The following is a 27,925-nucleotide window of genomic DNA, read 5'->3' as shown; positions in this document are numbered from 1 at the left end:
TTCATTACCATTACAACCATATTAAAGAGTATATTGAACAAAATAAAAAATATAAATAAAAAAAAATATATAAAAATTTCCAGTGACCTGGAGTGTTCTCCTTAATCCAACGTTCATATGACTGAGTGTTCTCCCCAGTCGTCCCCCTCCCTCTTCTGGTACCAGTAAAATGCCTTCATTCTCTCTCTCCTCTGAAAGACCAGAGACCTCATGAAGTATAAAACCTTGTTTTTAAACTATTATAAACCACAATTGTTCTTTTATAAGACTGGTTTATTCCCTTCCAATGTAGAGAGATCGTTCACTCTTCCACTGGTATGAAAGTATTATGAAAATGAAGACTATTTACTATGATATTCATGTTTAGTTCAATTCTCATAAGTATATTCATTCCTGACAAATCTAAGTCTTGTGATAATAAGTCATTTTAGCCTCAAAATTAGTTATCTTTAAAGTATATAAGGTACTTTAACTTTGGGTTTAAGCATAGTAGACCGAGTCGACTATTTTGTGTTAATTTTTATCTTTAAATTATGAATTAAGAAAAACAAATACGTTTAGATAATGTCTTTTATTGTAGAAGATTATTTACCATACATAGGACAGGTTTCAATACACTCAATAACAATATTAAGTATAAATATGAATACACTACGAAGTCAATGACAAACTACATCAAATTCTTTAACCCCGTTTTCTAACAAACTCAACCAACGACAATCATAGAAAACGAACATTTCAGATCTCATAAAATGGGATACTAAAGTATTTTGTTATCTTTGATTTTTCTAAACATTGGAATGAGTTTGAAGTTCAACATTTGAGATTAAAAGCGTCATGATTGTGTAAATTAGTTAAGTTTTCAATAAAAAAAAAAGGGAAGGAAATGGAAAGCCCACCAAGGCCCGCCCCTTCCCACCTGGTAACAAGATTAACTAAGCATTTTGTTTTTGAATGAACAAAGTCACCAGGCCCTTGAATGCTTTCCATTTCCTTCTCTTTTTGAAATGTTTTATTGAAAATCTTAGACATTAATGCAATGATTGTGAATTAAATACGCCAAGAATAGTATGAGGAGATAATGTTATAGTATTCTAATTTTGACATCTTAAATGATAAACCTTTAACCAGTGACAGAGCAAGGGGACTTTTTTCTCAAATCTAAATTTTAGTTTAGAAACAATAATTAAATATAAATATAAACATGGATGGAGGGAGTGGACACCTCATCAGTCTTATATTACAATTCCACCACGATCAATTACTCCAGAATCCTTTTGCCCTCTCAAAAGCAGACAGGAACCACAACTGCCCCAAAGGATCTCTCTCATCCATCCCATTTCATGTGCATGATTGAGTCGGGTAAAGGAGAAGACACGTGCAAACCACTGCCCTGACTATCCTTACTACTCCTCCTAGCAGATAGGCAGATCGGACCGAAGTACACATTAACCTTGCACGTGGACCACAAAAAGTCAATTTAGTTCCATGTGTAATACATTTTCAAATATGACCCATTTTGGAAGCTACGTGAAGAGAACCTGATTTAAGATTTTCTTAAAAGCTAAACAACCCTTAAACTAACAGTAGGCCTACCCACAAAGCTGAACAACCTTTAAACTAACTGTAGGCCTACCTACAAAGCTGAACAACCCTTAAACTAACAGTAGGCCTACCCACAAAGCTGAACAACCCTTAAACTAACAGTAGGCCTACCCACAAAGCTGAACAACCCTTAAACTAACTGTAGGCCTACCTACAAAGCTGAACAACCCTTAAACTAACAGTAGGCCTACCCACAAAGCTGAAAACCCCTTAAACTAAGAGTAGGCCTACCTACAAAGCTGAACAACCCATAAACTAACTGTAGGCCTACCTACAAAGCTGAGCAACCCTTAAACTAACAGTAGGCCCACCCACAAAGCTGAAAACCCCTTAAACTAACAGTAGGCCTACCTACAAAGCTGATCAACCCATAAACTAACTGTAGGCCTACCTACAAAGCTGAGCAACCCTTAAACTAACAGTAGGCCCACCCACAAAGCTGAAAACCCCTTAAACTAACAGTAGGCCTACCTACAAAGCTGATCAACCCTTAAACTAACAGTCAGCCTATGTACAAAGCTGATCAACCCTTAAACTAACAGTAGGCCTACCTATAAAGCTGAACAACCCTTAAACTAACAGTAGGCCTACCTACAAAGCTGAACAACCCTTAAACTAACTGTAGGCCTACCCACAAAGCTGAAAACCCCTTAAACTAACAATAGGCCTACCTTCAAAGCTGAACAACTCTTTAAAATAACAGTAGGCCTACCTACAAAGCTGAACAACCCTTAAACTAACAGTAAGGCTACCTACCAAACAGAGATTTTACCAAAGTGTCACATTGTCTAGTACTTATTCCTATCATACACACACACCAACTAATCGAACAGTAGGCCTACTCGATAAAAAATTAGTACACAGTATAAACACACACACGCGCACACAACTGCCCAGCCCTGAATAAATTCTATTGATATTAGATGCTCCTGAACATTTCTTACTAAAACCAAATATTGAAAAGCTTAAGGAGATTTTGAATGATTCGAAATCCTTCTCTCTTATATGAATACTTTGAAGTCAGTTTACCTTCAATGAAATATCTTTGGCTTCATAAACTTCGTATTTCCGATTTTAATAGTCAGTAGATTTTTTAAGGATTTGAAAAATTAACTATCTTAAAACGTACTATGTGAAATAAATATATTTTGATGAGTTTATCAGATAAAATTAATATGAAAGTTAAAACTTAGGAAGCTGATTTATATTAGGCCATTATATGGTTTGGAAAAGGTTATTAACAATGTTAAAAACATCTATGGGTATGATAGTATTCCTCTTTAACTGTTAAATTCTTCGTAATGTTAAGGATAGTGGACGATCTACAGTTATCCTAGATGTGGCTCAACTAGTTGGCTTCTAACCAAGATGTCTCCACTAGGCCTATTATGAATACTGAAGACAAATGATACTTTATTTGAAAAGAATTAAGGCCAAGACTTGCAAAGTGTTTCTATATTTCAATGGGGATGAACTAATGGCTTTACTCTTTCATCGAGAAATAATTTTATTTATTAAAAGACTTTTGAAAAACAATCAGAATTATGAAGTATCTTATTCATTGGGTATCATTTGTAAATATCATTGCTTATGGTCAAAGCAGAAGCCTGAAACTTGTCCATTAAAAACGAATTGTTTGAAAAAAACTTAAACTTTTCCATATTGTAAAAAGAATATTTTTATAACTGCATATTTAACTCAACACCTTGCCTATCACCTCATCTTAATGTGGCCACGTAAAATGTTATATTAAAAGATTCATAAAATAACTAAATTTTACAATCTACAGATAAAAACAATTAGGATAGACCAATCTGGTAAAGTGAGAAACTGATTAAGCTATTTAAAAATTCTTTTAGATTTAATCTATAATTAATGCAAAAACAAGTGAAATTACTTTTGATTAACCTGTGGATTTTCTATTTCATATATTTATTTAATTACTCATTATGAAAAGCTTTGAAATCTACGATTCAAGTATGGAATGAATTTAGGCACCAGAATTATTTAGATTATTCTCAAAAAGCTTTGATTTGAAATTTCCCCTTTGGCCAATTGTGAGAGGAAATTGATATTGTCTGTCATGAAATATGAATTCTTAGAGCTGTCTACTGAACAAAGTTTACCTTAATCTCATGATTTAAACTCAAATGATTTAAACTCAATCTCGTGATTTAAACTCTCATGATTTAAACTCAATCTCATGATTTAAACTCAATCTCATGATTTAAACTCGATCTCATGATTTAAACTCAAATTATTTAAACTCAAATGATTTAAACTCAATCTCGTGATTTAAACTCAATCTCGTGATTTAAACTCAATCTCATGATTTAAACTCAATCTCATTATTTAAACTATATCATTATTTAGACTCAATATTCTATGGTTTACTATAAATCTAGATTAAATTTATGGTGTTAACCTGAGGTACAGACACTTGCTAACCTTGATTTAACCAGAGAAAACCTAACCTAAGTGTCTCACTAATATAACCTTTACACAGACCTATTAAGATTAGTAACCAATTAAACTAATTTTCACTAAAGACAAAACTAGTAAGAGACTTTAACTCCTTTCTATAGATTAGATCCTCCTTCTCTTAACACTTACTCCAGACATCATCCAACCATCCGTTCATTGCTTGTTACAACTTTACTGATGTACAAGGAATGCATTGTCCTGCATTCATTAATTCTTAAATTCAGTCCAATGGTTTAATTTTAAGTGGTAAAGCAGCAACATAAGTGGTAGAGTAGCAACATAAGTGGTAGAGTAGCAACATAAGTGGTAGAGTAGCAACATAAGTGGTAGAGTAGCAACATAAGTGGTAGAGTAAGAACATAAGGTCTTCTGTATTTCGCATCGATATGAAAATAATGAAAACGTTCAACATAACTTGAAAAGTTACTAAATTTCAAAAAATGAAATTGTGGCTTAATGGGGTGGTATTTGAAAAGCTGAGTACATGAAATATTCAAGACATTAAAATCTCTAAAAACTGATTTTCAGGATTTTTCTTATAGTACTTACATAATTTCTGATAAAGTGCCTTGAAGATTAATGTACTAACTTCTAGCTTTAGATTACCTTAAGTTACTACACATTTACTCAACATGGACGTAAGTTAAATGAAGTTTTAATGAGTTTAATCAACAGTTTATGACATTAAATATATTAGCATTTAAACGTTAGGGACTTTAGCATAAGCAGATCAGAGTTTATTAAACTTTGTTAATTCAACAGTTTTTGGCTTTAGTTGTCTGGAAAGAATGGTGTAGAAATTATGATATTGTTACATCTGAACAACTTAAATTGTAAATTCAAATCTCAAGTGTCATTAAAATTAAAAGAAATTGGCGAGTTATATAGTTTATTACAATATAACACCAATGTTCTGACTTGATGTTTTGTACAAGCCTCAGAGGCTTATCAGAGTAGGTCTAAGTTTTCTGAACTACAAAGTTTCCTTGCATAAAATGAATACAACTTCAGAGTGGTTAAGTTTTGTAAATTACTACACAAGATACATTCCTGCACATCAGTATTATAGTAGGTCTATAAAATCTAACCTCTAAAAGTTATACTTCAGTTTGGACCCCTTTGCCTAATCATGGAGAAATTTAAGAAATACTTAACCAAGAGCAGATTAAACTAAATGAAATTGTAGCCATAGGATTTAACCCTGTATAAACATCCCCTAAGCTAGGTTACCTGATCCTGAATTACACAAATAATAACTTTAATAATCCCTTAATTCCCCTAGTCAACATTGGCACTAACTCCCTACTAACAACTAAAACTATACCAACAACAATATACTCAAGAATGTATTACACATTTCTTCTAAAATGACTTACAGCAGTTCTTTATCCCTCCTTTATGTCCTGAACAGAAACAGTAGGAATCAGATATCTTGGGACATTTATAGTCCCAGCTGGACCCCTTTTCAGAGAGCTCAGGGATCTCTCAGTGTAATGGAAAGCACTGGATTGCAAGACTTGAAAATGTCAACACTTTTTGAGAATGTTATCTAAATTTTTAAAACTAAATTAAAATATCTCTACAACATTTTGATTTTCATTGACAGCTAAAATTGAAAACATTTACCAATACAGTTACTAATTTTACATTATCATTGAAAACTCTCATATTCTTGGACAGAATTTTAAATCACTATCTTGACAAAAAGTTTTTCACAACTCCATTTACACAATACATGACAAATTTGATATAGTTTGATTTGAAATGACAGTGTATACATAACAGAAACCTGTTCAATTTGACATTACAATCTCCTACAATTCAAGATTAAAGATTTTTAAAAAGTTTTAAACTAAATTTCAAAGGTATTTAAGTATGAAACAAAATTTTTTAAATCATTTGAGGCTTTAAAGATCCTTTACCAAGACTGAATTATTATCATGACTAGAATTGACAAGGTAGAATCTACCCTGACATGATTTCAGGGAAAATCAAATTGGACTAAACATATTTCACCATAGCACAGAGTCTAGCATTTTGACAATACAACATACACAAGTTAAGAATCTTCTTCTCTCATGAAACCAGCAAAAGAATGAACGAGTTCCGTACATGGGAAGTTTATAAACAGCCTAAATGAACAGTGGTTCCAGTCAAAAGCAAGATATATACTTCATGGGCCCTCTGGCCTTTCAGTGGTGAGGAATATGGCAAATACTGATACCAGAAGAGGGAGGGGGACAGATGGGGAGGGAGGCTCAGTCATATGAACGTTCCCTTTAATTTTAAAATCTTTCCAAACTGGAATGGGGTAGGATCAAGGAGTGGGAATGGGAGTTCTGAAACTTTAGTGATGTATTAGAGTAAACAATCTGATTCAAACCCCGTTTGAAAAAATTCCCAAAATACTACCCTGAGTCATTTAAAAAATCAAAGTTAATTTCAAGGTATGTTCATGTAGCTTAAGACAAGATGAGGAATAACACTAATACTAGCCAAAGCCCTACCATTTCACACACTCATATACTAGCCATCAAACGCCCTAGCCCTACTGGCCATTTCATACAAAAGCCCTCCTAGCCACTTCACACCAAAGCTTTCCAATCCATTTCACACCAAAGACCCTAGCCACTTCACACCAAAGCTCTCTCACCCACTTCACGCCAAAGCCCTCGTAACCATTTCACACCAAAGCCTTCCTAGCCTTTTCACACCAAAGCCCCTCTAGCCATTTCACACCAAAGCCCCTCTAGCCATTTCACACCAAAGCCCCTCAAGCCATTTCACACCAAAGCCCCTCTAGCCATTTCACACCAAAGCCCTCCTAGCCACTTTACACCAAAGTCTTCCTAGCCCTTTCACACTAAAGTCCTCCTAGCCATCTCATCTGCCAATGATCACCCAAAACTATTCACTATTCTGTATTATCCAGCAATGTTCTATTCCTACTTTAACTCTTAGTATTCAAATCTATACCAACCAACAAATCAGCCTTTCGACCTTCCCAGAAGCACAAAGTTTTAGACCCATCTTTCCTAACCTTAAATCTAAGTTTCTCTAACAATATCTAATTAAAATCTGAAAAACATGTACAGTAAATTTTTTATAGGCCTATATTCTATAACTTTCTTTTATTCATAGTTTACTCCTAAAATTCTCTCTATACATTAACTTAATATTGGAGAGAGAGAGAGAGAGAGAGAGAGAGAGAGAGAGAGAGAGAGAGAGAGAGAGAGAGAGAGAGAGAGAGAGAGAGGGGGGGGGACTAAGATTTTCAACATGAGGAGGTAGGATAGACTTTTCACCAAATACTAAATCTTACAAAATTAAGAAAAAGAAGAGTGATAAGTTTTTATACAAATTACAGACATTAAAATATTTACTCTAGATATTTAAATATAGGACCAATAGTGTATTTAAACTTTAGATTGCTTCAAATACATTTGTTAGTTATTATCCTTTATAAAATTTAAAATACAATGTGGGGGATCAACTATCCAAGGTAAACTATTGAAACTTGAAAGGATTTTGTGTTAAGGAACCTTAGGCTTATAGGACAGAAAGGAAAATTGAAAAGGCTTAACAAGAACACACCTTGAAATAAGCATTTAAAGCCGCTCAATTTAAATGCCCCAAAAATAAAGGAATTATGTATACTTAAACTTAAACCTCATTTCTATAAACTGAAAGTTTTGGCATCGGATAATTCAGTAATCTTATATAAACTTAATTCCTAATACAATAACAATACAGTTTGAAAATTTCCATAGTAATATACGAACATGTTCCTATTTCCTCAACTTTAGAAATTATATAGATTACAAACTAAAACCCGCTTTAATATGCAAAAAGGTTTTTCAAATCTTACTAAAAATACCTAATTCTTGAAAGTCAAAATTGACAAATAGAAAAAAAAAGAAAAAATAGCTCAAACTTTTCTTCTGGGATCTCATGATTTGAATGTCCAATCCCACTAAATCATATAAACAAATCTAGACTGAAATTTAACTGAAGCAGCCCTGCCTCTACCTGAAATAGCCCAGTCTATCTCAAATAGCCCACCCTCTATCTGAAATAACTCTTCCTTGAAATAGCCCAGCCTCTACATGAAACAGCCCTGCGTCTACCTGAAACAGCCCTGCGTCTACCTGAAACAGCCCTGCGTCTACCTGAAACAGCCCTGCGTCTACCTGAAACAGCCCAGCCTCTACCTGAAATAACTCCTACCTGAAACAGCCCAGACTCTACCCGAAAAAGCCCAGCTTCTACTTAAAATAGCCCACCCTCTACTCTTACCCTCTATTGAAAGAACTCCTACCTGAAATTACTCCTACCTAAAATAACTCCTACTTGATATATCCCAGCCTCTACGAGAAAGAACTTGTACCTGAAATATCCCAGCATCTACCTGAAATAGCCTGCTGTCTACTGAAAGAACTCCTACCTGAAATTACGCCTACATGATATATCCCAACCTCTACGAGAAATAACTCCTACCTGAAAAAAAACTCCTACTTGAAATAACTCCTACATGAAACATCCCAGGTTCTACCTGAAATAGCCTGCCCTCTACTGAAAGAACTCGTACCTGAAATGACTGCTACTTGAAATAGCTCACCTTCTACCTGGAAGAACTCCTACCTGAAATAACTCATACCCAAAATAACCCCTACCTGATTAACTCTTACGTGAAATAGCCTAAACCCCTCCCTGAAATATCTTCTATCAAGAATACCAGAAATTTAATGAAAATGAGATATAATTTAGCTCTAAAAAAACTTCCGGTTAGCTTACGCAAGATTTCAATCTTGGTTATTGACATGGATTTCTATAGACCTAAATTGATATTTAACTAAATTTTAGTCATCAACTATTCATTAAAGCAATTTCTATTGGGAATTCAATGTATTAAAACTAAATTCATGAAACAGAAAATTGAAGAAATGAGGTGAATTAGCAAGCAAGCAATATAACTTAGCACGCTGTCCAAGACTCAAAACTTGAAGTAGACACTTGAATCCATATTATGAAAAGCTAAAAGGGACAACTTCTTGAACACCCAGGTCCAAAAAGGTGTTCAAGGAGTTCCACTTTCTCTGCTCCAACTGAAGGACTTGACCAGGAGAGTCTCTATCCCACGTGACGAATCTAGGATAGTCGTTATGTGAATCATACTTTTCGTTGAAGGGTTTTAAGCATCCTAGGAGAAGGCCGCGTTAACCTGAAAGGCAAAAGTATTAATAGGAACTCTCAGAAAATTGGTAATAAAGTACAAATTTAGTGAACAGTTTTCAGTAAGTTTCAACCAATAATATATGTTCAGGAAATCAGTTCAATCGAAAACAAATTAGGATATTTTAATCCCCAAAAGTAGGATATTTTATTCCCCCAAAAGTAGGATATTTTAAGCCACCAAAAGTAGGATATTTTATTCCCCCAAAAGTAGGATATTTTAAGCCACCAAAAGTAGGATATTTTAAGCACCAAAGAGTAGGATATTTTAAGCACCAAAGAGTAGGATATTTTAAGTTACCCTAAAGTATGATATCTTAATCCCCAAAAGTAAGATATTTTAAGTTACCCAAAAGTAGGATATTTTAAGCCCCCAAAAGTAGGATATTTCAATCCCCCAAAAGTAGGATGTTTTAAGCCCTAAAATTAAGTTATTTTAAGCCCCAAATATAAGATATTTTAAGCCCCCAAATGTAAACCATTTTAATTCCAAAACGAAGTCACAAAACTTATGATATTCTAAAGACCAATAGATTATGATATTTCAGTGAAGAAGTTAAGAATATTTCAAAGCAAAAAGAGAAAATCGGGATATCTTAAGAGAACAAATTAAAAGGTTTTGCCAAAAAACAGGTTGATTTTTGTTACAGAGCAAAATATTAACTGGAAAGAAATTATTTTCACACAACAAGGTCCGCCTGAACAGACTTTTAAAGTGTCTGATGGAGGGCGAGAAATAAACCCCTAAAAGTAAAAGTAAAAAAGTAAATATAGAGCTAAACTCTAAACTTACTCGAGTTTAAAAGCATTTAATAAAAAGCATGAGTTTAATCTGAGCTTTCAAACTAACGGGATTTACTACTAGAAAAAAAAAAAATAACTCAGCCAAAAAAAAAATGATTTTTTGATTAGTTTGATTGAGTCCTATCACTTAAATTTCAATTTAAAGACTCCCCTTCCCGAAAATAATTCTCATACAATGGAAAACCAATATCCACAAATCCTAAACCTTCAAATTCAGATATTTACAGAGTCCAGTCTAATATTCCATCTCTATACTCTTATAACTTCACCCTACTACCAAATGTCACAAAATCTAACCTAGGTTTTAAAAGCACACAACTTTCAAAATCAATTTGACCATCCTAAAGGAAGTTGACAGTATTGGATCATTGAAAATGGCAGACTTAACTCGGGTCATACTGGAGACAGGAGACTGAAGACCTTCATCACAATCTTTCAACTTGAGGATCAACAGCGTCTGTCTTCACGTCCTCTAGGCTTCGGTGCCATACCACACAAACTGGATCACAAATCTGGAAAGAATTGAAAAGGACAATTCAACAGAATTTTTGCTTTTGCCTATTTTACATAAGTCATTTTTCCTAAAATTGTTTTGACAAAAAAAAAAAAAAAGTAAATTAAGTTTTGTTGTCTCAAAAAAGTAGGTCTAATGGAGACCTAGAATTAAACTATACTTGCATTTACATTTTTCCCTTTACAAAAATGCATTAATTTAATCAAAGCTTATCAACTACTTGGGAATTAGTAGAAAAAACATTAATAAGAAATATATTTTTGATAAAATACAGCTTAAGTGAATCCCACGAGGCCTATTACTTGCTTCAAATCAAGAAAAACATAATCTCAGTGAATGGAAAACCAATTTCTGGAAATAAAAAAGATCTTAAATATTTACTATTTACTCAGCATAATCTAATATTATTCTGTACGTGATTGAGGAACTTCCTACCAGCACTAAATGCCAGAAATCTAACCTATCTTCTAAAAAGCATAGAACCTTAGAACGAGGATTTTACCTTTCAAACGAAGTTCATAGTATTAGTTCACCCTGGATGTTATCGTACGTAACTTCGTCTCATACAGAAGACAGAGGATTCTCTTGTAACAATTCCTCAACTTGTTGCATGACAGCCTTAGTGTCCTCTTTCAGTCATCAGTTTCTTATGAATTCAATACCAAGCAAACTGAAGCACAAATCTGGAAAGAATTGAAAAGGACATTTTAGCAACATTTTCACTTTTGCCTACTGTACTTCAACTAGATTTCTCCCAAAATAGTTTAAGCTTAAGATCCTTGTCACTAGTTGACTATCCAATGTCAACAGCTGAGTTGACTGCCAGGCATAAAAAAACTATTTAGTTACAAGAGATTCACGTTAGCACGAACAAAAACAAGAGGTTTATTTGTTGAAAGAGTCACAATTCATTGGTTGTATTAATTAAATTGTTAAAAAACACCACACCTTAATAAACTATTGCCCACAAATGAGGGGGAACTAGTTCACTGAGGAACATACCTACTGAAATTTTTTTTTGTTTTACTTTAATAGTTAAAATTCTGTAAAATTTCACAAATCACAAAGATTGTTGTACTACAGTATAATAGTTATAGATATAGTCAAAGTTATAGTTATAGATTGTGACTGCAGAATTGGGTTCATACTTCATAACATGTATCCCTAGAGTGAACGAATTGGAGGAACAAAAACAAGGGTGGAGGTGGGGGGGGGAATGTTTGTTTCAATCTTCTATGCAAATCCAGTAATGTTAGGCGGTCCTGGGATAACTAAAGAAATCTATATATGCTATATAAAGCCAATGCGTGGCTGCAAGAATTGTTAAACTCATTATTATTATTATTATTATTATTATTATTATTATTATTATTATTATTATTATTATTATTATTATTACTTGTGAAGCTACAACCCTAGTTGGAAAAGAAGGATGCTATAAGCCTGAGGGCTCCAACAGGGAAAATAGCCCAGTGAGGACAGGAAATAAAGTAATTAACAATTAAAATTAAATATTTTAAGAACAATGAGATTAGAATAAATTTTTCATATATAAACTATAAACAAGAGGAAGAGAAACAAGAAAGAATAGTGTGCCCGAGTGTACCCTCAAGCAAGAGAACTCTAACCCAAGACAGTGGAAGACCATGGTACAGAGGCTATGGCACTGTCCTACCTGCAGCAATTCATGTGACATATCCTAAAAATGATTTTGAGAAGTTATGTGAACAGATCGTAGCACAATATCCACATTAACGAGTTCACATTTTGGTTATTATGGTACGTTTTAATAAATTACTTTGATTTTATGATTAAAGTGTTTTATTAAGCTTTAGACTATTACCTAAAGATCCTCGCTTAGGGTGGTGGATCTTCAGACGAGAAAATTTAAGCTAGTGGATCTTCAGGTGATCCAAAAATCAAATAAACCTATTTTTAAAAGTAAGTTTGGCTACTAAGGATAACGCCAGTCGAGTCTGTCTCTCTTTCCAAAACCAAGCAGAAACAACTTTGGACAAACGATAACCGATTGTCCGGCTTGCATTGGCCAAACAGTGGACAAGTCCAGTCGTCATTTTCAGTGAAGTGTTATGTTATAATAACCTCAGAAATACGTCACTAAAGAATAAGGCAAACTGAGACAATGACAAGTTCATCGTGAACATCGTCATCACCTGTGATATTTCCAGGACTGACTATTGAAACTCGCTCTGTTACCATCTCAAGTGACAACTTAAGATATTATGATCTTGTCTAACTTATTTTCGAACTCGTTTACCTAAGTGTTACTGTTCACTACATCCGCTGGAAGTCTATTCCAAGAATTTGCTATTTTCGTATGTAAAGAAACTTTTCCACATTAAGTTGAGGTGTATCTTTTCAATTCCAGTTTGTGTCCGTTACTTCTGAGCTGATTTTAATGAGCTGTAGTTGTTCTTTAGACTATCACAAAGTTATTCAATCACAAAACGATAGAGAGAGAGAGAGAGAGAGAGAGAGAGAGAGAGAGAGAGAGAGAGAGAGAGAGAGAGAGAGATTGAAGCTTTCTAAGTGCTTCGATTATGTGGATTTGACAATACAGAAATCATTCAGTGTGATTCGGAAAATACCTAAGAATGCTTACGACAAACAGACCTTGTAGGTCCTGTAGTAGTGAGTAGGGTTACCCTGTGTGATAGGACCACGAAACCAGCCCTTAAAAGTGAAATATTAAAATTAAACAATGGAGTGCTAATTATTGTTTTCATAATGGAAGACTCCGCTATTATTATCAATATATTATATATCAATTCACCAAGGTTCAGTCGGTTTTTTTTATCTTTTAACGCAATTATGGTAATTCAACTATTAACATCCATTAGTCTGTGTGATACACAAAATACTTATGATACGATAAACTGATTTTGTAGGTCCTGTAGAGAGTAGGGTTCCCCTGCGTGATAGGATCAGGAGAACAGCACTATAAGTAAGTAAGCAAGCAAGCAAGAAAGCATTCAAGTAAGCAAGCATGCAATCAAGTAAGCAAGCATGCAAGCAAGCAAGCATGCAAGCAAGCATGCAAGCAAGTAAACATGTAAGTAAGCAAGCAAGCAAGCAAGTCAACATTTAAGTAAGCAATTAAGCAAGCAAGGAAGGAAGCAAGCAAGCCAGTAAACATGTAAGTAAGCAAACAAGCAAGCAAGGCTGTAAACATGTAAGTAAGTAAGTAAGCAAGCAAGCAAGCAAGGCTGTAAGTAAGTAAGTAAGCAAGCAAGCAAGCAAGGCTGTAAGTAAGTAGATAAGCAAGCAAGCAAGCCTGTAAACATGTAAGTAAGTAAGCAAGCATGAAAGCAAGCAAGCAAGTTGGTAAGTAGGCAAGCAAATAAGAAAGTAAGCAAGTAAGCATGTTAGTAGGCAGGCAAGCAAGTAAGTAAGTAAGTAAACATGCAAGTAATCAAGCAAGTAAACAAGTAAGAAAACAAGTAAGCAAATATGCAAGTAAGCAAGCAAGTAAAGGAGTAAGAAACAAGTAAGCAAGCAAGCAAGCAAACAAGCAAGATAATAATCAAGCAAATAAGCAAGCAAGTAAACAAGTAGGTAAGCAAGCAATTAAGTAGATAAGTAAGTAAGCAAGCAATTAAGTAGATAAGTAAGTGAGCAAGTAAGTCAGTAAGTAGGTAAGCAAGCAAGTAAATAAGTAAGTAGGTAAGCAAGCAAGCAAGCAACCAAATAAGTAACTAAGTAAACAAGCAAGCAAGTCAGTAAGTAAGTAGGTAAGCAAGCAAGCAAACCAGTAAGTAAATAATTAAGTAAGTAGGTAAGCGAGCAAGGAAGTAAGCCAGCCACCCAGCCAGTAAGTAAGCAAGCTAGTTCGTAATCAAGCAAACAAGCTAGTAAGTAAGTAAATGAGTAAGAAAGCAAGTAATACGATTGACGAAATCTGAAGTACATTCTTTCGTTTTATAATCACCAGCATAATGTCCACAGATTCTGCTATTTTCAATTCATAATATCTGTTCACCTTACGTAAAAAAGACACAATTTGGAAGTAGGATGACTGATCACAGCAAAAGATAGTTGCTATAGGCAAAAGGATACAGCCGGAGGTAACGCGAATACATTTGCGTATCAAATTTTGAACATTTAATCTCACTTTTCCCTTTACGGAAAAAAATACCTTTTTAACCAAAAGTTTCTTTGTACAGTTCACAGCCAGACAACACTAGTCTGTCTTGCCTGTTTCCAGCAAAAGTGGACAAAAGCGTTTATCCCTAAATTGGCCAAGTAAAAAACAAACACAAGGGTTTCTATACTTTGCTGTTGAACATCATATGATACGCCTCTGTTGATCACAAAAACTTACAAACATACTAAAAGTTGGTAAATATTCCCAGTAAAAAGTAATTTCCTATTTCTTTTAACATCCAAATGTTCCGTAAAAATGCGTAATAAGTTGTTATATTATTGTTATTATTATTATTAATATTGTTATTGTTGTTAAGCTAAAAATGTGGAGCAAAGCACATGAAGATCAAGGCATTAGACTAGCCGAAAAAAACACAATTTTAATGGATGGTAGAAGGAAGACAGGGTACAGTGAAACTGGGCTTATGTGACATCAAGAAAGTTGGATTTTGTATTCAGTCAAATTAACAAATAGAGATATGGACTCAGAAATTAACTATACCAATAGAAGGGGATCAGTGCAAAGGTTAAAGGAAGGTTTAATAGAAGTGATATTAGATCTGCAATGGTTTGGGGAGACTGACACACTAATGATTTCGAAGGCTCAAGATAGAAAAATGGAAATGGTAGGAATGTGAATGTTGAAATGGATGTGTAGAGTGACGAGAGGAGACAGGATCAGATATTATTTCATTTTAGACAGTCAAAATAGTAAGGTGTTGAAGGTTCAGTTAAAAAGACTAAGTGCTTTAGCAAGTTTTGCAAACAGAAATTATCAAAATCATGGAGAAGAAAGAAAGAAAGAAAGAAAGAAGGAAGGAAGGAAGGAAAGGAAGAAAGGCAGGAAGGAGGAACAGTATGTTAAAAGGAAGAACATTTAAGTTGTATTGTTTAAAATGTGCAATGAAGACAAGATTGAAAATTAATACAAGTGGCCTTGTGTAAGTATTGGGAGTTAGTTACATATTGAGAGGGCAATTCTATAAACTGAGAACAGTGAAAAAAAAGTTTGGATAAAGTTAATAAACATAAAAAAGTGGCCGTGTTGATATTTTGGGAAGTACTTATTGAGATGTCTGTGAAAATGTGAGACGAGAGACATAAGCCAGGATGAAGTTGGAATAGAATTTTCTATACTACAAGCAAATGAATGTATCTTATCAGTAGAGAGAACAAAGAATGCAGGAATAAAACCTGTTTTAATGATGTTAATGGTTTTAAAATATTTCAAGTGTTCATTACTTCTTATATCGTTTATTCTCATATTTCCTTTCCTCACTGGACTATTTTTCCCTGTTGGAGCCCTTATGATTGTAGCATCTTGCTTTTCCAACTATGGTTGTAGCTTAGCTAATAATAATAATAATAATAATAATAATAATAATAATAATAATAATAATAATAATAATAATAATAATATCAACAATTTGGTCTATAGTTTATAGTCTACAGTTTGCATCTTTGTTTTATTTGACTTCCATTTTCAGTTTTATCATAACCTCTTTATTTTCTTTGCAAGCTGAGCAAGACGTGGAAGACTGCATGATTTAAAATGAGGGACCTGCCAGATTATTTTTTTTGCTAACCACGGCATTGACAATAGATTCCAGATATCCTCATACCAACTGAACCATCTCCTTCCTAAGCTCCTACTCCCTCCCCACCTTCCCAAAACCTTCTCCCCGACCAATCCTTAACTCACCAACTCGACTCTGGCCCTTGAAGAAATCCTTCCCTTCCTGTCCTTAAAGTAAAAAGTATATCCCCCAAAATAAAGCATTATTGTTACGATAGTTTATCCCTACACTACACGACTTCCCCCAATCTTCCCAAGGAATTTACGAATTGCCTAACTATAACCTAATTGTTCAAGCATATTACGGAAAATCAGAAAGTCGTAGCTCTCCTTCATAAAAAGGAAAATAAATTGTCATTTCTTTGCTGGAGAAAAAGCTGCCTTTTTACGTATCTTATTCAATTTCATTCTAAACTCAATGTAATGTTTTGTAGTCATCAATAACCAAAATGAGAACGAATTTGAAAAACATGACACAGATCACTGCCAGTTGGGAATAAACTTAAGCCTATGAAACAGGATGACTGGCCCTACAATGATCGAGTTTAGTACCTTACCAATCTATCACTGAAATGCTTAATTATCCTGAAATAACCCATTTTTCGTGAATATCCTTTTAGCAGCATTAAAATATCTATCATTACATTGGCAACTTATTTGTAACACAATTGGTTCATGGAGAATTTTCTACCAAAAGCAATAACAAGAACTGCTAAATCCAATAGCAGTGTTTGAGGCAATTGGAGTTAAAAAGTTAATTTGGGAAGATGTTTAAGTAGTGGGATCGTTCAAGACTAGACAATTGAACTTTACTAAATTACAAATAGGCCGAGTGCTATGGATTGACCTTCACGTTACTTGTTTTATTAGTTACAAAAATTAACTTTGAAAAAAAAAATTAAGATACTTTACAGGATATAGTTATGTTGCAATAGGGTACTTATAACATCCAGAATAGGTAGCATGTGATCTGCCAGAGCTGTCAAAGGTATGGACATCTTGAAAAAGATTGCAAGTTCAAGACTGATGATAAAAAGTACGGGAAATGTTCAGGAAATCAAGGAATGTATTTCACAACAGATAAAATGTATAAACTGCACAAAGTTGAACAAATTGGTTAATGATATGCTGAATTTAAGAAACTGCAAAGCTTACGATCTGGAATTATAGAGATTGGCAGACGATACGGACCATGGATACCAAGGATGTTATTAATAGTTCCTATATAAATATTCAATCTGTTATAAAATATTTCAAATTCGAGTCGAGAACTATAAATGAAACAAAGCATAAATCCATTGATTTGCGAGTGATTTTCCAGGAGTCAAATTATAGCAGTCAGGAAAGTGGGATTCTATGTTATCATTATGAAAAAAAAAATCTTGCTGGTAATTCATTTACTGTTGCTGCTCTGTATTTAAAACAACACTTGATTTAACTAAATTACATTAAATATATTTTCTGAAAGTTCCATAAATTTGGAATTTACCACAGTTTGTGCATATTGACATTTATATTTTAATGTTATAAGTTCTTCACTGAGACTAACTAACGAAGTCTTCCGGACTTTGGAGACCATAACACATGTAATATATAAGCTTCTAAGAGAGGCCCTTTGCAATAGCTATTACCAATTCCATAATGCCTCTCTGGTCAGCTATCGTCCACGATCAAAATACTTAAAATACACACATACTGGCCAAGTTAAAATACAATTATAAATACATCTTTAAGACTGCCGTTTTTCAATACCACCAGATGACCAAACCAATTCCAGTGACATCTGAAGTAGAAATATTAACTTATAATGAAATTCGACACTGGGTTGATTATCAAATCACAGTGAATCAAATTTCAAGATTATAACATGTCTTGTTCCCAGTTTATCTCCATTGAATAAGACCAATGGTGAATCCTGAATTATAAAGAATAATTCAATATTCAAACACTTCAATTTAAAACCAAATCAACTTTACCTTTATATTAAGTTTAGCTAATGAGAAATACCAAGGGGTCGTTACTTCTGTCTCCTTCCAGAACTAAACAGAAATAACTTTGGACAACTGCTAACCGATTGTCCATCTTGTATTGACCTATACTGGACAAGTCCACTCGTTATTTTCAGCCAAGTAGTGTTATAATGATGTCATAATGACGTCATTACAGGACTACAGGAGTAAGGCAAACAAACTATGATAAGTCCTGTTTTGATGTTGAACAGGCTGACATAAGTCTTTATATAGTTTATGTGTGACATATTTGTTTTGACGTTGTTACTGTTTGTTTAGAATGATTTATTGTCAATTTGTTCTTATCATTTATTTAATGTCCTTATTTCCTTTTCCTCACTGGGCTAATTTTGCCTATTGGAGCCCTTGGGCTTATAGCATCTTTTGCTTTTCCAACTAGGGTTGTAGCTTAGCTAGTAATAATAATACATAATAATATTGTGCAGCCAACAAATCGTCTTGACACGAGAATAGTTACAGATGGTTTTAAGCTATTGGAACCAAGATAAATGTCAATTTCCTTTGGTCGCTGCAACCTCACTATCCTTGTGAGCTAAGCATGTGGGTGTTTGGGAGCCTATAGTTCTATCTGAGTCATCAGCAGCCATTGCCTGGCCCTCCTTGGTCCTAGCTTGGGTGGAGAGGGTACTTGGGCACTAATCATAGGTACATATGGTCAGTCTCTAGGGCATTGTCCCTTGCTTCTGCCATTCATGAGTGGCCATTAAACCTTTACTGTAGGTTCTATAGCTTTCAAATATGCGGCCCCATGACTATACAATAAGCTCCCACTAAACATTCGAAAGACTGAAGATATTAAGTCTTTCAAGAAGAAAATGAAGACTTTTTTTTCGTTTCCTGAGTGCTTCGATAATATATGGATTTAATAATAAACACGGAATACGATGTGTGATACTCTAAATCCCTAAGATTGTGTACGGCATACGGATTTGTAGGTCCTGTAGAGCGAAGGGTTCCCCTGCGTGTGATAGGACCAGGAAACAGTCCTTAATGTAAAGTAACCTAATACCTGTACACTATATCAATATTGTTAAGCAACCTACGTATATTTGCTTCGAGCTAATACGTTTCGTAAATAAATAAATCAAAAGGTCGTTGCACAATTCAATAAACATGGGGCCTATTAAGAACACAGAAGCTAAATTTGGGGTAACAATATAATTTTTTTTTTCATGACTTGATTTATATAATGTGTATAAATTTAATTCCTAAGTTATATCTTCCAAAATCATTTCCACTTCACATACACTGACCCCTCCTCAAGAAGCCACCTCCCACAAGAAGCCACCCACAGCACCCCTCCCCCCACAAGAAGCCATCCACAGCACCCCTCCCCCCTATGGGGTTACAGCGGCTCATACATGGTTGCAAATATGTTGCAACTTATTATGATAATCAACTAATAATTAAGCATGCAATATGCATTCCAACTTGATAGGAGTTGGTACTGCATACATACGTATGTATTACATACATACATGAATATATATCCCTAACACTCGGTTCAAATCTCTGCCCAGCCAGAAGCTATTACCATAAATGAATTCCAGTGGATATATATTCCTAAGGTAGAATTCGGTATTAATTGCCATTATAGTTGATATTTACATACATATATACATATTCAACTTTTTTCTCAAAGAGTTACAAGAATGAATACGACGAAATTTCTCTCCCAATTCCCTCTATAAGATGGTACATAATTTAAATATCACGAGATTAAAACAAAAGTCTTCACTAAACATGAAAATGAACATACGTGTCAAAACCGAAGCACCAATAGTAAGTGGGTCCTGGTTTAAATCACGGACACAAATTTCGTAGTTCACAGATCATCATCAACCAAGATTCTATGCACTGCAGACACTAACGTATTACTTATAACCAGTTTTGCTTCACAATTCAATGCTGGAGGCAATTTGCAAATGAAAGTATTTATTCCCCCCCCCCCCTCTTACGTAGGCCACGGGCTCTTGCATTTTGCCAGCCCGCGAAAGACTATCTAATTAACCATCTCATTAACCTCTAACGACCACCTATGAAAGCGAGAACTGTATTAACAATCGTATTTTGCAATTTTGAACTCATGAACATTAATATAAAGATCAATATCATGATTAGTTTAACTGAGATACTAGAAATCTTGAGAGAGAATTATTGGTAAGCGATCGAGTTATGTTGAGGAATAGGAGAGAGAGAGAGAGAGAGAGAGAGAGAGAGAGAGAGAGAGAGAGAGAGAGAAAGAGAGAGAGAGAGAGAGAGAGAGAGAGAGAGATTATATAATAAGTATTAATACAACCTCCACAAACCCATCATCAACTCGTATTTAACGACTACATTCTTCAGCCAAACCAAAGCAACTATGTAAACAGCCAACGCTAGATCGCTAAGGATAGTCGAATCTTTTCATTTATATCTTGCAAGCAATCTTGGGATTTCTGGATAGTAAGTGACTAATATAACTTCAAGCTTGATTAGTTTTTCTCAAAATCCAACTAAAAAAACTTTCGTTCTTTGAAATATATTAAAAACTCGAAAATATCATGGGAAGAATAACTGAATTATATGTTTTAATCCAAGATTTCTTGGTAGGATTGTAAAAAAAAAATTACCTAATATCTTGCTTAAATATATTTCAGTAATATCGAATCAATGATATACGAGAGACAAGTATGCTTAACATACTTAAGGGTGTTTAAAGACTTATCTTAATTATTTGGATTTTATGGTAGAGAATAAATCTGACTAGACTTGTTTCGAAGGGGGAGATTTGAAGAGAGAAAACACGTCAAGATAATAAGGGGCTAAGGATCGTGTGACCCTGTCTTGCATAAGGCAAGGCAAGCTAAAACGAACAAACTACCGAACGTGTGATTAATCTGATGGTAATATATAAAGTAACTTAAGTAAAAAACCTTTAGATTCTGAATATTATTATTTCGGGAATAATAACTACTACCGTTGACGAGTGCAAATATCCACAATCTGAGACAGTGGCTACAGCCACACCCATTCTGAAAAGTGCTCTTGATTATCAAGACTTACGTACACACAAACCTATTTAGAATCTATCCTTCATGGCTAAAGGGCTCGAATATATCATTCTTGGACTATTACTTTGTCCTTTGGGAAGTATGAAACATTGCCGGATAACCAGTCACTGTACAGATAATTAAATTCTACGGAAGCAACTATGTGCAGTATTGTAAATATGATTTACTTGCAATAGTAGTGGACAACGACAGGTGTGGCTGTTTTTCGTTTCCAATCACACAAATATTACTCATTACTGGACCTAGAAGATTAGTTTTTTATATATATTCTTTAGTAAATGAAGGCGTATTAGTTTGACGTCTGACGACTGTTTTTCCCGCTCCCATACAGCAGGGGAACCCCTCTCTCTACAGGACCTCCACAGTCATTTTATCATGTTCGTTCAGAGTATTCAACATTGCAAGATGGATTCTGTGGTCTGTGACTGTTGTCTTCAGTGGGTGCACCTTAAGTGCATTGGTAAAAGAACGCTCCCAAAAGAAAAGTTTTGGATTTGCAGAGACTTATGCCTAGAAATTCGAAGACAGCTGTATTTATTTTAACAATTGATTAAAATAATCGTTTTAATGATTTTTTTTTAATATGTAGTGAACAAGATTCCAATTGGACTTTAAAATTCTATAAATAAATTTGTTTTAAGTGTTTAGTAATCTTTTAGTTTTATTGCCATTATTCATATTTACCGGCTAAATAAGCTAAAAAGTAGGTTTGTCTATTTTACCGGGACCTCTTCCAAAATAAAACGGAAATAAATACAAAACCGAAATCGTACCTCCGTTTTTAAAACGAAAGCATTAAAAGTTCACCTATTGGCCAAACTATGCTGTACTGTAGGCCACTTACAGTAACCAGACTGAACCACAAAAATAAGCATTATTTTAAACAAGACAATTTATATTTTAAGAAAAAGATACGATTATTGCAAGATATCCTACATCACCTGGAAATAAAGATGATTCTATATAGACAAATACTTTAGAATTTAGTTCCTAAACAGTCATTTCAAATAAAGAGAAACTACTGCAGGGTGTCACAGTTACCTACATTCTATAGCTGTGGAAGCGATGTTTATAAGAAACACTTTTGATTAGTTTTGTACCACATTGCCAAATGGGAACATTCACTTCATTTAGTACCTCAGTATCTGTGCACTGGTAAATTTGTACTTAATTGGATTACAGTTATAACCTATACAACAACAACAACGACAACAACAACAACAACAACAACAACAACGACAACAACAACAACGACAACAACAACAAATGCAGCCGTTTCTAGCCCAAGGCAGGATAAAGGCCTCAGACCATGTTAATTCATGTCTGGGGTTTGACCAGTCTTTTCATCACCACACTGACTAATTATGGATTTGTAATGGTGGGAGACTTTGGTCTGATCACTCACAGCAAACCAACCTAGTATGGGTGGCCCTGACTAGTGAAACTGTGTTCATCATGGTGAGATGCAAACTCTTTCACCACGTTAAGGTGTCCCCACTGTTAAAATCTCAAAAAAGTCTGTCTGGGTTAAAACTAAACAGAAGTTCTGGTCCTTCATAACTACCCTTAGAAAAGTCAAAATACTTTCATTGCAGATTATTGCAGATCAATTATAGTAATATATTTCCTTACATAGAAAATAGCTTAATGTCAAGTATCAAACTATTTATAAACACTACCATTTCCCACAATCGCAAAGTTGACGAATATATAAACTAAAAGATGAAATGTAGTACACATAAATAAAAAGTTTATAGTCACGCCTTCGATTCAAGTTGCTTAGTTCACGAAGTATCAAGGACAGTATTGACGCTTTTTGCAATCTTGTTGGTCACTAATAACCAGTTCTATTTCATCAAAATTATATTTACTTTGGAAATTTTCACATGGAACTATTCACCATTTATTAATTCAAAAGTTAATACATTCAATACAAAATAAACTTATTACCTTTACATTAAGCTGAATAAGACTTCCTATTTTCGGATTACAAACTGATCTAAAAAAGAAAATAGCTGACAACGAGTAGGCCTGTCTCCTTAACGAAGAGCAAATATGTTGAAAACCACTTTTGCCTGACTGGTCGAAAAACAGTAGGAGTTTAGTCATTAACTAATGCTTTGATTACGCCTGCCCACTAGTGAATGATAGAAAAATATTGATGAAGGTTTAATACAAATTAATTCGTATCAATAAAAGCTTTCCAATGAATATTTTCTCATAAATATCAAAATTACACAAGAAATTCGTTCTAACTTTTTACGATTCTGCCAGAACCAACACACGAAAGCTAATAGTGAATATGTCATTGCAAATAAGGCGAGGATAAATACTAAATCTCCTACCTCAGTTTCAAAACGAAAGCATTTGACAATAAACACGAAATGTGTGATATGCAAAATACCTCAGAATGTACACGATAAACTGACCTTGTATGCTCTGCAGGGCATAAAGGGTCCTCTGTGTGTGACAGGGCCAGAAAAACAGCCCTTTAATTAATGTTCATTTACGGGGCCAAATGTATGAGAAACTCTTAATGGTAGCTGGTTAAACAGATTTAAGTTGAGCAACTCATGCAAGACTGCCAGTGTCACATTATTATTATTATTATTATTATTATTATTATTATTATTATTATTATTATTATTATCGTTGTTGTTGTTGTTACGATTATTATTATTATTATCGTTGTTGTTGTTGTTACGATTATTATTATTATTATTATTATTATTATTACTAGCTAAGCTACAACCCTAGTTGGAAAAGCAGGATGCTATAAGCCCAGGGGCTCCAACAGGGAAAATAGCCCAGTGAGGAAAGGAAAAAATATTTTAGGAAGAGTAACATTAAAATAAATAACTCCTATGTAAACTATATAAACTTAACAAAACAAGAGGAAGAGAAATTAGATAGAATAGTGTGCCTGAGTGCACCCTCAAGCAAGAGAATCCTAACCCAGGACAGTGGAAGACCATGGTACAGAGGCTATGGCACTACCCAACACTAGAGAACAATGGTTTAATTTTGGAGTGTCTTTCTCCTATAAGAGCTGCTTACCATAGCTAAAGAGTCTCTTCTACCCTTACCAAGAGGAAAGTAGCCACTGAAACACAAGCATGATTTAACAAAGACACACTTTTGAAATCGTTCCTAAATAGTAACTTTGAATAAAGATTGCCATGGTTGTATAGTGTCACGACACATTTCGAGTCGTTCTTTACCACATTGTCAAATGTGATCAATCAATTCATTAAAAATATGTACGCCAAGTTAGATTAAAGTAATAATTGCTGTGGCATCTCCACTAATTCTATAATATTTAAAAAAGACAGAAGCACTGATCCTTTATAACCAGCCTTAAAGTCAAAATATTTGCGCTACTAATTATTACAGAGTTATGGTCAAGCCTTCTGTGAGCGATCAGACCAAAGTCTCCGCAGTTGGCCAGCGTGGTGATGAAAACTGTCTAAAACCTAGACATGAATTGCCCTGTCTGAGGCCTTTGTCCTGCAGTGGACTAGAAATGGCTGCATTTGTTGTTGTTGTTGTTGTCCAACAAAGTACGAATTTAACGCCGCCTATTCAAATTGCTTAGTCACTAAAGTTGTCTTTCAGTGATAATGATTTATACAATTATGCGGATCACTAATGACAAGATATTTTTCATCAGAATAATGATAATGTCGCCAGTAATTTCCCCATGAAGACAATCATCACTTAGTAACAAAATTAATTAATGCAAAATAGATAAAACATTTTACTTTGATACTGAAGCCTGTTGGTATTTGTTACTGAACAAGGCTTCCCATTTTCAGATTAAAGACGCACTTTTTTTTTTTTTCTAATTCACTGACAAGGAGTAGACCCGTCCTCTTAAACGAAGAAGAAATATACAGAAAACCAGTTCTGTCTGGTTGGTCGAAATCAGGCAAGGAACCCCCCCCCCTTACAGTAAGAGTTAATTATTCATTAACTAATGAGGTAATTATACGTCTGCTATTGGAATATGAAACAATATGAGAGTTGCATACGAAATAAATCGTTTCCATAAAGGTTTTCCCAAGAATATATACTATAAACTTAGATAAAAAGCAGTGTTCCTACTTGGGCTTTTAACACGGTCATTTCCTGCTTTAATTTAAACTGAATTTCAATGTATTGGTGGTATATAGAGTCCATTAAAGATCAAAACTAAGCCTTTATTCTATCAAACACTTCCGTGTAAGTGCATATGTGCTGAGCTCACTAAATCTAAACTTAAAAATAATTTATATCTTGGGATACACTTCCGAATATTTAATATTTCAATGGATTTGAGAGAGAGAGAGAGAGAGAGAGAGAGAGAGAGAGAGAGAGAGAGAGAGAGAGAGAGAGAGAGAGAGAGAGAGAGCTTAATTGGTGGGCGTGGTTGATACTGCGAGCTATCAACCTAACGTAAAGTGAGACAATGGTAGTTTCTTAAAAGCAAAATGATTGTATATATTTGTGTCAAGGATTGTATGCATTTGTATTCAAACGAATGATATGTGTATGTATATACCAAATTATAACAAAAGAATTCATTTTGTGTATTAATAAAATAACGATTTCTATGAGAATGTTGAGTTGTTCACTGAATTATATTTTTGGTCAACTAACGAATATCTTTCCAACACACATCACCTGAAACTCTCGTTTCTTAATTACATTTTTGCAATGCAAATAATTTGCACAAATCACAGTTTTCACTATAGTTTACAACCATCATATTCACACCTTCTAAAAAGTGAAAAATAATCTCTAATAAAATTTCTTACCAGATTAAATCAAAGTATGTGATTAAAAAGTTCTGTCGTTTTTTAATAAAACATTGAGCAGATATTAAAATGATATGACCCTCTTATTTTAACCACGGGAACAAAAATTCCATAAAAATTATCGACATTTGATTTGGATTCTAAAATCTAGGCCTACAGCTACAGGGATTAGTATTATCTAAATTCACTCTTATAGTAACAACTTCAATTATAGGTGATTACATTTTCCTTAACTGGAATTAAAACCACACAGCGACTACAGTTATACACCATCTCATTAATTGAAAAGTTAAAGCCACATCTGGAAACAATCTCATTTAATAACCACTCACTGATTAATGGTATTACCAACACACGCTAAAAAGGCCAGTTTTGAGAAATGTCTTTTATAAAGTTTCTTCACCAATAAAAGACCCTTCAAGAAATTCGATGGTTTAACACATGGAAATCTACAGCGCCTACAAGATATTCGAATCTCCAGTATTTTGAGTAATTAAAGATACCGCCAGAACATAATAAAATCAATAAAACCTTGTAAAATGTGTCCTTCCTTACCTAATGAAGCCTTCACTGTTTGCAGGATCACAAGTTAAAAGACGAGAGTCAGGAGACTTGGTTCCTTCTTCCTCTCTCTCTCTTTGTCTGAGAAAGGAATCTTCTTCTACAGTTTACACTGTCAGGAACATCCCTAGACAGTCCCAAAAAGTTCCCCTGACCAGAAGTCATTTCTCCGGGCATTTTTCAACACAATTAAGTTTGCAGTCTATTAAATGCTGTACACAGTGTACTCCTGTACCTTCTGTAATCATAATTTATTCTGTTTTTATTTCTAATTGTTCCAATTGTGAAACAACATACAGTATATTTTGTTTTTATTAACGATTAATGTGTGCTCTGATTTCAGTTTTTGCTCTGAAAGATATATTAATAAAGTTCTAATTGCAATGAATGGTATACCATTGGAAAACAATAAAACGCAATTAAGTCATTCACTTTCATTAAAAGTCTCAATGAAGACTGGATAATTATTCATGAGTATTTAGATAATGTTTTACATTTACCAGATTTAAGGGAGTTCCTACACTCAATGTCCCCAAAACCTTTAAAAATTCCAAAATTTTGGGACAAATTCCACAAAAATTGTCCCCCTGGTTAAAGAATTGTTTCAACAAATCAGAGACCTCCACCATAGCCTGCGTTCTATAGCCTTTTCATCAGCTAAGATTATAGTAATTTGCTTAAGACATATTTAAGTATTCTTCCAATAGATTGATTGAATTATAATAGGAGTTCAGGAGATATTCGTATGAATTTAATTTAATATTTAATTGATATACAGTATACGAGTGAAATTTATAAGCAAGTTACCCCTAAATTGGTGGCCTTCAGAAAAAGAAAACGGTACAAGTTTTGATTTAGAGAAAACTTTATTTAAGGGTAACTATAATATATTCAACGACCACGAATATTTTTTTGTATAGATATAGGAAGTCATCTTAACAAATTTCATACGTTAATGCCTTTAAGAATATTATCTTCTATAACTTATATAATTATATGATATAAAATGAGCAAGATTTACTTGAGAATAATAAAACTATCACCAAGTTAGCAAGAAGAGGAGCTTTTAGCACTTGTTGGAGAATTGGTAATGTTACTCCTCTAAG

At 34.1% G+C, this 27,925-nt stretch overlaps 1 long non-coding RNA gene across 3 annotated transcripts; it reads right to left on the bottom strand.

The window, feature by feature from the left end:
• Positions 1 to 199: 199 nt before the first annotated feature.
• Positions 200 to 26,937, bottom strand: LOC137638225 (uncharacterized). Of its 3 annotated transcripts, none has more exons than XR_011043917.1 (3): positions 26,814 to 26,937; positions 11,142 to 11,322; positions 200 to 10,637 (listed from the first exon to the last, which is right to left on the bottom strand). It is a non-coding gene; the product is annotated as an uncharacterized lncRNA (long non-coding RNA). The 3 variants fall into 3 exon arrangements; XR_011043919.1 differs by lacking the exon at positions 26,814 to 26,937 and adding an exon at positions 25,224 to 25,295; XR_011043918.1 differs by lacking the exon at positions 26,814 to 26,937 and adding an exon at positions 18,356 to 18,466.
• Positions 26,938 to 27,925: the final 988 nt, after the last annotated feature.

Source organism: Palaemon carinicauda, chromosome 3 (genome assembly GCF_036898095.1).
Source record: "Palaemon carinicauda isolate YSFRI2023 chromosome 3, ASM3689809v2, whole genome shotgun sequence".
Lineage (NCBI taxonomy): Eukaryota > Metazoa > Arthropoda > Malacostraca > Decapoda > Palaemonidae > Palaemon > Palaemon carinicauda.
The sequence above is the reverse complement of the archived record's forward strand: the minus strand, read 5'-3'. Positions and strand labels throughout refer to the sequence as shown.